The sequence below is a fragment of the Mytilus californianus genome, unplaced genomic scaffold (genome assembly GCF_021869535.1).
Source record: "Mytilus californianus isolate M0D057914Y unplaced genomic scaffold, xbMytCali1.0.p SCAF_17, whole genome shotgun sequence".
Taxonomy (NCBI): domain Eukaryota; kingdom Metazoa; phylum Mollusca; class Bivalvia; order Mytilida; family Mytilidae; genus Mytilus; species Mytilus californianus.
Window position 1 is genome coordinate 12,630,911 of NW_026262659.1, and position 11,975 is coordinate 12,642,885.

The following is an 11,975-nucleotide window of genomic DNA, read 5'->3' on the forward strand; positions in this document are numbered from 1 at the left end:
TAGTTCTAATACGTAAGACACACACGTTTTTACCGTTGTGAAGACGTGCGCAAAATATATTTCAATGTTTCTCTGCAAACTACTAGTAATTATTATAACAAAACATTATAAAAATAGCATAAAACACAATGCACATATCTGAGGGTACTCGAAGTTACTTAAAGCTAGCTAACAACTTATCTTTTTGTTCTTACGTTGAGCGGTTACACCACTATCCCAGTTTAAGGGATGGTTTCGCGCCTGCAAACATATTTAACCCGACACATTCTGTAAGTTATTCTTACATACTTAGTACATAATGTTTTATTTGTTATCATTGGCTATGAACTATCTTTCAGTAACTGGAAGTACTATCAGATCTGTACTCTGTGTAGTTTGAATTGTTTTATATTTGTCATTTCGGGGACTTTTATAGCTCGCATGCGGTATGGGTTTTGCTCATTGTTGGCATTTCACCTCTGTTGGATAGTTGTCTCATTGGGAATCATACCACATCTACGTCTTTTTATAATTACTTTTCAATGGAAGAAAACGAATAATTTGTAAAGTTTTTCAAATTTCTGAAGAATGCGCTATTTTGATTTTGAAAAGACATCTCTGTGATAGAAATAAATTGTGAAAAAAGTCAAAACTGGCAAATTTCCCTACCTTTTGTTTAATTGATAAACATCAACATGAACTCATCTAGTGTCTAGTTTGATAGCCAATTAAAAATAACTATACAAGTATGTGTAACAAGACATTTTACCAATTTTAAGATAACAAGTGTTTCATGTACATGAGTACATGATACAGAGCCAATAGAGTGTCAACATGGTAAGTATTACCTGCCTTTTAGGAGTTAACCTTTGTCAAATTATTTTCTTTCAATTTCAAAACGGACTTCATTCCTTGCTCATCATAATCATACTGATGAAGGATATTTGTTTTCCGAAATATTTATGGATACTAGCATTTAGTGTTTTCTTTTTTAATATTGGTGTTGTTTTGTACACTTTTTCAGGCGTATATATATATAATTTATATATATAATGTAAATGATTATACAGGTTTAATTTAAGGAATGACTGTATTTTTTTTTTCTGTCAATGACAAAATAACACAAAAAATGTGGATCACACTGAATAACCCGAGTAGGTTATTTCAAATAGAAAAAATATTATAGTCATTCCTTATAATTTAATTCTAAATTCATTTTTTAAGGAGTAAATCATGAAAAAACGTTGATGACGTGACAAAGTTATGCCTATGAGCTAATAGACAAAAGACTTTCAGCTAATCAGAAGACGTGTTAAATTTAAAATTAAATTATTCTTAAATAAACGTACATGATTTTTTTTATAAGTTGTTATTTACTATGAGCTTTATGCATAATGAGTTCTGGAGATTGAAAATTAGTCCATTTAAGGTGCATTTTAGAGATAAGATTTTTATAACTCTTTAACTCCAAAAGCAACCAAATGATGACATCATGCAATTTGTAAATATAAACCAATTTGGTAATTGTACATGTATAATATTTTAAAACATTACTTACCAGTTTTTCACCAAACGATTTATTTGCTAAACTTTATTTACCAAAGTCATAACAACTATAGGCAAACAACATATAAAAAAGAGGCGAATAATACCAAAAGGATATTCAAACTCATAAGTCGAAAATAAACTGACAACGCCATGGCTAAAAATATAAAGACAAATAGACAAATAACAATTGAGGCAAACGACAACCCCTAAATCTGAAGAAAATTCTGAAAAGATATCGATTTTTATCAAATACTAATGCGATTTCATTATTGTGTTGTGAAACATATATTTTTACAAAATATTAATGGGAAAAAGTAAACAATCATGGTAGTGAATAATTCAAAACAATTTTGAATCATGCCTTAATTTTGCAAAACAAAATCTTTTTCAAAGCTACGTAGATTTTCCCTTGAAAGTTGAGGTACATCAAATGGTGTGCCATCTTTTTCTTGCTTTTGCCATTAGTACTGAAATAGTTTTGTTTTTATATACAATATTAGACCATTGTGTTGTTTATATAATCATTTATCATATTATCTTATTCAAATCTTTTTTTGTATTTTTCAGGTATACCTCTTATTTCCAACTCATAACCACACACTGATATAATTAATTTTTTTATAACAAGGACTTTTCCAGAGTATGCCAATTTTCAACTCTTCTAGACGTACACACAATTTTGTACCTTTTCCTAATGCTGATTTCCAAATTGTGTCATTATCAATGTTATAACCATGGAGAATATTTAGTGTTTTTATATTATCTGTTGTCCAGTTTATTTTTTTTTTTGCGTTTATTTGCGCCAATATTTATTCCTTTAAAAAGACTAAGGGAATCATTAACTATTCTAATAACATCATAGAAATGGTAGAAGGGTACGTACTTCTTTTTACTCTCTGAATTTCCTGGATTATCTCTCTTTAGCAAGAAATGTGCTGTCTACAATTTTTAAGATGTTTTGTGCTCTGGAATTCATCACATAATAATTCCATTTCATTGGGAGAAATTATTTTACGGTTTATTAAGAATCGGTAATACATTGTAGGATGAAAATACATTTCATGTACGCCAATTTAATGTAATGTGCAGAAAACAACAGACAATGTAATACAATAAAATACAAAAAATAAAACAGAAATTGTGTTTTCCGTTAAGATCAAAATTACTTTACAAAAAAAAAATAACATTTTGCAGATTCCAAGGCGATCAGAAAACATAAACTGATACTGAACGTATACTATTAAGCTATAAATGTACTATTTACATTAAGGTTACAATTTTCATCAACATTGTTTAAACCATACATGTAAGTGTTCCGAAAAATCGACATTTTGGGATAATAAACCAGACATTCACTAGACCATTTTCATCATATACGCTTCTTGAAAAGCCAAGTTTAATGAAAAGGAAAATAACTTTTTCCATTAGTTGAACATACAACATACCTTTCATTTGAGAAAAAAGAAACTACTTTATCGGTTCGAATTTATTTAACTTTACATTTACTATATTTAATTTTATGGTTTGTTAAAATATGATATTATTGAAAATTTCTAGTAGTAGAATTTAATTATTTTCAGTTTTCTTATTTTCCGCACATAACATAGTTTTTATATGATTAACGGCATGCTATATTTTTAAGAAAGATCCACTTTTTATAAATAAATAACTTTTTATGGTGATAATCCCGACCAATATTATATTTCCCAGCCAAAGAATGTCATGTTTGAATATAAGTGTTCATCTTTTTACTTTAAGACTGTCAAGTGATTACGTCAATCGTGTAGAATTGGTTATACAAAGATACGGGAAAATGGTCCAAGAAGAATTATTTTGGTAAGCATGATCAAGCGGTCAGTAGGTATTAGCTTATGATTACCTTTTTACAATGTTCATTATTTTACCACGAGGCCGATAATTAAATTAACAAAATATTCGATAACGTAGCCAATACAGTGACAGAAATTATATAAACTCAACGAAGGTTGTTAAACATGTTTTAAAAACAGATTCGGATTTAGTTCAATTCTACTTTCATGTTACTATAAAAACAAAGGAATGTTGTATTACAGCTATCCAAGAGAGTTCAAACTACGAAGATAAAAGGAATTATAGGTCACCGCACGACTTCAATGATGAGAAAAACTCATGCCGTATATTCATCTTTAAACATTTCGGCTGTCCATGCTGTTATATAGAATTTTTTTTTTTTAATTTTCCATTTCCTATTAAATCGAAGAGAATTCAGAGTACAACTCCAACTGTAGGTGGTACAATTGACATAACATTTTCAGAAGTTTTATCAACTGGACAACTGAAAGAAATCTACAACGCAACTGGGGGTCCTTCGGGAGAAAATTACATCAATGACAAATTTATTGAAATCCTGAATGAAGTTATTGAAAACCATTTTTTCGTCAGATGATTCGACGATTAAACATGTAGAGAGGCTTGAGGAAAAGGACAAAAACGCGTGGGGTGTCAACTTTTTTGTTGGTTGGTGGATACGCAGCTTCTGACTTTGTCCAACGTGCCCTCCGAGTAAAGTTCGAAAAGAAGTATAAAATGATATTTCCACTGACTCCAGACATGATAGTCTTGAAAGGCGCTTTTATCACTGGTCATCTCGTTGAGGCAATCGTAGGCAGGATGGCTACATGCTATTATGGTTTAAGTATTAGTACACAACAGCAGTATCCGGACGTGTTATATCAATAGGAGATGGGAAGAAAAAAACTTTTTTCTCGATTATCAAGAAAGGCCTAAAGATTAAAGTTGGTCATCATTTTATGCCTTGACGCAAATTGCATTGCAACTTGGTATCTCAAATGGTTACACTATGCACTGAATTAAATTGTTTTGAATAGTTGTATTCATGGTAATAGACCCGTGGAATAAGCGGATCAATCAATTATGATACTTATTCATTTATCAGGATTTTAAGTTTATGTTGTTATTATAGTTTCAATTGCTACAATGTTTGATTATTTCTGATAAATTGCACAAATCAAGAAAATAAACAATTATGATATAAAGATACAAACAATAACCATTGAATTACAAGCTCCTGACCAGGGACATGCGCATATAAAAATGTTTTGTGTTCCCAACCCTAACCCTATCCTAGGACAGAGGTTTTTACATGAATTTTCGTAAAGACAAGGCCATTTTCGTTTTTGTGTTTCGTACTATCTATCTTATTAAAGTAGGATGTGTGATGGAAGGTATTGCATTTAAGCAGAAGGGAGAATATAGAAAATTGCATATCTAGCCAGTCTAAAACAATCAAATACAGAAAAAAATTGCAATCATAATCAATTGAATCTAAGATTTAACTAAATATACAACTAGATGGATGGAAACATGAAATTGTCAAACTTTTCGATAAAAAAATAAAAAAACTATGAATAGGCATACTCTAAAGTTGGTATAAATAAATGTTTGAAAAGAGACGTAGAATTGACGTAAATTTGACAAAAACTCAACGACACTTGTAATCAAAATACATGTTTAGATCTATTATACAGTCTTCAATAATTGACAAGTGTTTTTTATTATATGTAAAACTCTCAATCTTCTTGAATCTAAATAGGTTGTGAACAATGAACTGTCATCAACAACAAATTCTTAAAATAACAAAACAAAACAAAAACACATTAAGACATAATATATAAAGAAAACCACTGACGAGATTCTTTGTAACAATTTAACGCATAGAATGACAAAATGTGTCCTTTTAATTTTCTGGAAACATTTTTTAGAACCTTTGTTCGTATTTTGTTTGATAATTCTAGTGATATAAGAATAATAAGGATGTGGCATAATTCCCAATGTGACAACTATCCAACAGAGTTCAATGAAGAGGAAGTAACCAATTACAGACAGCCATACGGCATTCAAAACTAGAAAAACCCTTACAGTATAGTCGGCCATAAAAAGCCCCAACATGAAAAATGTGAAACAATTCAAACAAGAAAAAAAAACCAGTCTTTTTTATAAATTTTTGTTTTTCGAAAATCAAATATGACATACATGAACCAAAGACACAGAACTACAGGTTACTGACTTGGGACAGGCACTTAAAGAATATGGCGGGTTAAACATGTTTGGCGAGTGTCCAACCCTCTCCAAAACATTGGACAGTTGTGTAACTGTAGAACACAAGAACAAAGTATACAAATTAGTAGCATTGCCTTAGTTCATAAGATCGGTACGAGGCACAAAAATAACTAATATGAAAACAATAGAAACAAATCACCGAAATAAGAAAACTCGCAGTTTCTGAACGCTAGTTCAAAGCTAAAAACAAATAATGCATCGACCTCGTTCTCCCAGTCTAACCTTTCATTCAGTACACATCTTACGAATTTAGTTAAGAGACATCATAAACAGTCTGAGAAACACATTACCTTGTGCAATAACAAAATATAAGTAAACAGTATCCACAGGATGTAGTATAATGAGTTATCATAACTAGTTTAACCCCGCCACATTCTGTATGTGCCTGACCCAAGTCAGGAGCCTGTAATTCAGTGGTTGTCTTTTGTACTGTAATTGAAACGGTCATGTTTATCTAATCAGATCTTGAAAGTTATTGTTCGTCTATTATTTTAAAAATTTCAGTCTTATCCATTGATATAAACAAAGTTACTTTCTTTTGAAGCTAATGCAATTCATACTTTTGGCAACTAAAGTAGCAACATTTTCATTATTAAATACAAATATAAAGTTTTCCTTATGTGTGAAGTTAAAACCTTCACTAATACTTATAGCTACATGTATCATGATTTTTCTATAATTTACATGTAACAGACATCTAAAATGAAACGAAATGCATATGTTATAGTAGAATGGAAGTTAAAACATGTACTCTCATAAGTTTATGCCGTTCATATCTTCCAGTTTCTAGTATGTGGGGAAATTATATTTAAGTTTGATTTGTTATGTCACACCAATCTGACTAACTCTTATTAAATATATCTTCTTCAATTTGGTTAACTTAAAGACTTATTTTGTTAATACATTTATCTCAAACTGACAGTAGAAATCATTATCATATATCTTTAACATTTCTAAAATTCTAAAGCTCAAATTCCTTACTTCAGTATTTAAACTATTTGGTCATATATGAATTATATCATCTGTTTCATCTACTCCTAGTCCAGACGATAGTATGTTGTGGAATTTACCAAATAAAAGGGATGAATATATCTGTGATCAAACGAGACCTCTTTTGTTTATTGTATTGGTTGTTAACAAATGTTGAATTTTAAAGCATTATACAGGAACTGAAACTATCATGGGTAAGGAGGTTAAATAACTTAAATTCAAAATGGATGAGATTAGTATCTTTTGTAGATCAAAGAATAAGGAAGAATTTGGACGTTTAAGACTTTATATCTAATCAAAACAATATTATGTCATTTTAGAACATGCAACAATTAATTTAATTTAAATCTAACATTTTACATATTGTTATGTACTATTACATTATTTAACAGGTTTGTTAAACTATTTCAATTTTGGTATAAACGAGAAAAAGGTCTCAAAAACTATTACTTTCCGATGGAAGTATTTTCTTTGAATCTAAGAAAGATTCAACGGACCTGTACAAGGTATTGAATTACACAAATGTAATTTTTGTGGTGTAAAAAAATTGAAAAAAAAATTTCAAATGACTAGTATTAACTAAAAAATCATGCACTCTTCTCGTACATAACACACAAGAAAAATAAATACGGTTCCAGTATTTATCTATGGTGTTTTTTCTTTCTTTCTATCTTTACCTAACAAAGTGAACTTATTACTACAAATGTAATCAAGAAAGACAAAACGATTCTCTCTTTGATAATAAGACAACCATTTATATTTAACCTGATGTTTTCGGAATTTTGCATCCTTAACGCTCTTTAGTTTTGTACTTTATTTGGCTTTTTTAATTTTGTTGGTTCAATCGTCACTGAATAGTCTTTTCTAGAAGAAATTCGCGTCCGGCGTACAAAATTTAAATCCTGATTTCAATGATGAGTTTATATACTCCACAATTTGTTTTTGAATTTTATATCTTTTTTTTTGAGAATGTGTTATTCATTTCATTTACCCTTTTTGGTAAATGTTCAGCCAATGTGTTTTAATGAAGCTAATTCATTACAATAACAAAAAAAAATCACAAGTACACACAAAAAGCGATACACAACATTATACAGTATCTATGAAAGCAAGCTCAAAATATTTAACATACTGATATGAACGCATGCTCTCCTACGATAAACTAGTGGTTATTGTATGTCTTAAGAGATTCCAACAGCAACGTATTAAACAGAACAAGAACAAGAAGACACAATATCGTGCATGTCTAGACAAAATGTGAATACAGAATTTCTCTGCAGAACAACAAAATTGATTTAGTATTGCTTCAAACTATAAATCAGCGAGTCATCAAAAGTACCAACCGCAATGATCGTATAATAAAAACTTTTACCAAAAGAATATTAAGCCAAGAAGAAACACGTGAAAAAAAAATTCTAATTTGGTCGCTTTATAAATAATTTTACCGCAAACAGCTGCAAGCAAATTTCCACTTTGCATTAAATTCTGCAGGTGGAAGCAAGTCAACGTTCATCATAATCTCTTTATTTCTGATAGAATTAATCGAACGTTTTAACCGATTTATATATCTATATAACTGATGTAAAAAAAAGTGTTTTGAATTTGCAACGTCGTCAAAAACAGCGGAAATCAAGCCAAATTATTTTGTTTTGATTTCAATTATTTAGGAGACCGTTTGTTTATATTTTTTCTCTTTCTATCTTTCTTTCTTCCTTTCTGTTTTTCTTTCTCTTCTTTCTGTTCTTATACGTCAAATGTTTTCGCGGGTTCGTAAACTTGTTTGGTACAGTTGATTTGTATTTGCATTCATCTTTAACATAGTTGTTCAAAATCTTCTACATGTTTGTTATCGAATCAGTTCTTCAACCCAATCATAACAGCTTTACCTGTTCAAAGCTATTTTCTTAACATTTCGACTGTCAATTTTTTTTTTTATTGTTGTTGATTTTGTTTTCCTTAAATAGCGGAATAGCAAATGAAGGCATATTTGTCTAAGTACGGTTTATGTAGGAATAACATGTCTATTATGAAGACGTTAACAATTTGATAAACAGACTAGATATTCGTAAAGATCAAATACCAAACTGTACAGTTCTTTACTGACCATCAATAATTCACGTTACGCACATTCATAAATAAATGCGTCATCGACTCATGGTATATTTTCCTTTCATCTAAAGGCACAAAATATAGGTATATAGAATACTTGAACTACTGCATTTATTGAACTACCTGGCTTTGTATAGACAAATAAAGTTAACAATATCTTCGAAATATTGCGAAAAAAAGAATGACTTGTAATCAAATTATAAAATATAAATATATGACAGACCATATATAAAGTATCGCCTTAAGGATTCGTGGAAGTAATGAATATACCATGTGATACTATTCTCTGTCATGTCTTACAATACTTATGTCTAATATAATTGAAAATGATTTTGCGTTTTAATACTTTGATGGTGATTAGTGTGTTTGTCCATTCATTAATAGATTAATAATGGGATAACTATTTTTGTTCTTTGTAATTTAATATTTTGTTTTCATATATAATCACGCCATCAATAAATGACATCTATTCTAAGTACATGTCAAGGTTTTTGTTTATAAATTATGCATCTGCTATACAGTTTCGACCGATATTCACCGCTGACATGTTTCTCTTTTCAATTAGAAATCTCGTATTCTATATAGGTTAAAAGGAAGTAAATAAAGATGACTGGCGCCACCTAGATTTCACATCCAAGATAATAGGTAGAAGTAAATTTATTTTTTGCTGCCCTGGTAATTAGAAATCAAAATTGAAATAGTAAGAAATGAGTGTTGGCCATTGATGTAGAAATAGCGAGAAATTTAGAGGAAACTCTCTGTGACGAGCAACATTTTCTGTGCCAAATTTAGCAAGAGGTGTTCTTCATTTATACTATTTCGAAAATTCCGGAACCGTTGAGTACCCTTAAAAAATGGCATTTTTCTATCAAAAAAGCTGGGGCACCATATGTGTTTTGCAGTTTCAATTACACCCAAAGGTGTTGATAATTCAAAATTTGACATTTTTTTTCAATGGATCTTTGATAGTGAAAACGCAGGACTAAAAAGGCTCCCATTGTCGCCTATGTAAATAATTACTCCATTGTAACCTTAAACGTTTTGTTATAAATTCCTACTTTTAACATAAAAGATGCATTGTACTGAATTGCGTTTAAATGTAATACACGCTCCCGAAAATATAAATTCCGTTACTAATTCTTCTTGTAGATAAAATACACATGATTAAAATTAAAAACTCCAAGTTACAATGTTTGTTCGAAATGACAGGGGTGAAGCTATTTGACTTAGAAGCCATTGATTCTATCACCTTAAATTCTGTAATAAACGGCTGGACTCTTAAGGGTAACATTGTTTATATAATATTAATTTTATATTATATTGTATACATACATAATGTTTTTATATAACCTGGAATTTCTTTCTTTTTTAACAATTGTAGATCATACATTTGTATTATTTCTGACTATTTGTTATATTATTAATGTTTATAATATCTCTGATTTTGGTTTATGAGAATAAAGATTTATTACAATCTGATTAAAATTAAAGATCTGTCACTCTGCTCCGTTAGTTTGGTTTGTCGCGTGTAAGATCTGAAGACATTCCATAAAGGTAGTCAGTCTCATACAATACAGACTTCATTAGTATGGATATGTTCCTTATACAAAAACTGATCCAACAAAGTTATCAAGAAGAACGACTTAATTTGACACTACATAAGTTTTACGGTCACTATCATCAATTTGTTGACCGATACGATATATCTGTGTCTCAACTCAATAGCGAAATGTTTTCATTTTCTTAGATTTTAAGATAAAAGAACAGTCGTCTTATCTATGATATAATACCGTTATGGCCTTCATGAAAAGTTAATATCCAAAATTGTTAAATCGAGGAAAGGTTATTTTCCTCGAGGTCCGAAGGACCGAAGGAAAATAACTTTTTCGAGATTTAATAATTTTAGATATTAACTTTCCTTGATGGCCATAACTGTATTATAATATTGAACTGAATACAAAGACATAATTTTCCTTGAATGAACATATGAATTCGAGATAAGTTTGAAAAGTTCCTCTGGACTGTAACTAGAAAAATAAAAACAAGATTTCTCATGTATCTGTACTTATTGGATACACATAAAGCTTATTAACGCAATTTTTATAGCCTGCTTAGTGCTTTGTGAGTCTCTTTTGTCTCAAAATGCTTTCAATGTCCAGATCCTAGCATGAGTCAAATGTTGAGGAGGCCGCCAGATGTAAACAAACGATACGACGTCACTATTTAGTTATTATTTTGACGTGCAAATGTGCGCCAAAAAAGAGTTATTTTTGCTACACGGATATATCCGAACAGTTATTTTACCTACACACATATTCCTAAACAGTTATTTTGCCTTCGCGCATATTCCCAAGCAGTTATTTTGCCTACGCGCAATTTGCCGCGGGAAAAAGGGGCTATTCTCCTTTAAGGAATAATAAACATAAGTAATATCTTAATTATTTTATTAGTGGTTACTATAGTAAAGAATAATAATATCGATTTTGTCCTTATTCCCAATTGTGACATTCTGACTGAGTGTGGATTCGCATGATGGTGATATATGCGTATCAGAAGATGCTTTCCCTATCACTGCACCCTGTCTCGTTTCTTTTGATCTTCATGTGATTCTCTCAGTTTTTGTTTATAACCCTGATTTTTTTTCTTCTTAAGCGATTAAGTAGGATATAACATTGTCAAGCTTCTCTTGCCTATATTTATATGACATTTTATACACTTTTGTTATCATCAATTTATTCCTGTGTGTGTATGTATAAAACTAATGCTGGAATTTCTCTATCGTGAGTGAAAGACACAAACCTTCCTTTATTTAGTTCTTTGGTTGAAGCGATTGCATTTATCATTAACTCATAAAAAAGTATATCGAGAATTGAGTTTGCTTTATATCAAGAGTCTGTGCAGATTATTGTTTACAAAACACATAACCATACAAATGTGTCGAGGATGGTTTATTTTAACACCACATATTATATCCTATGTAATATCTCCCTTTATATATGTGAAATATATGCCACTCGGTTTTAAATAAACAATCAATCAACCAATAACGGATTTATAATTACGAAATTTGTCCACAATATAATCTTGTTTATCCAATTTGTAACACGATCGGTAGAGGTGAAATATCATGCCCTTAGATCTGATGTAACAAAATGATAAAATAGCTACATCATGTAGTATTGAAACTGTGATACTGGTTTCATTAGCGATTATACCATGTGTTCAATGTT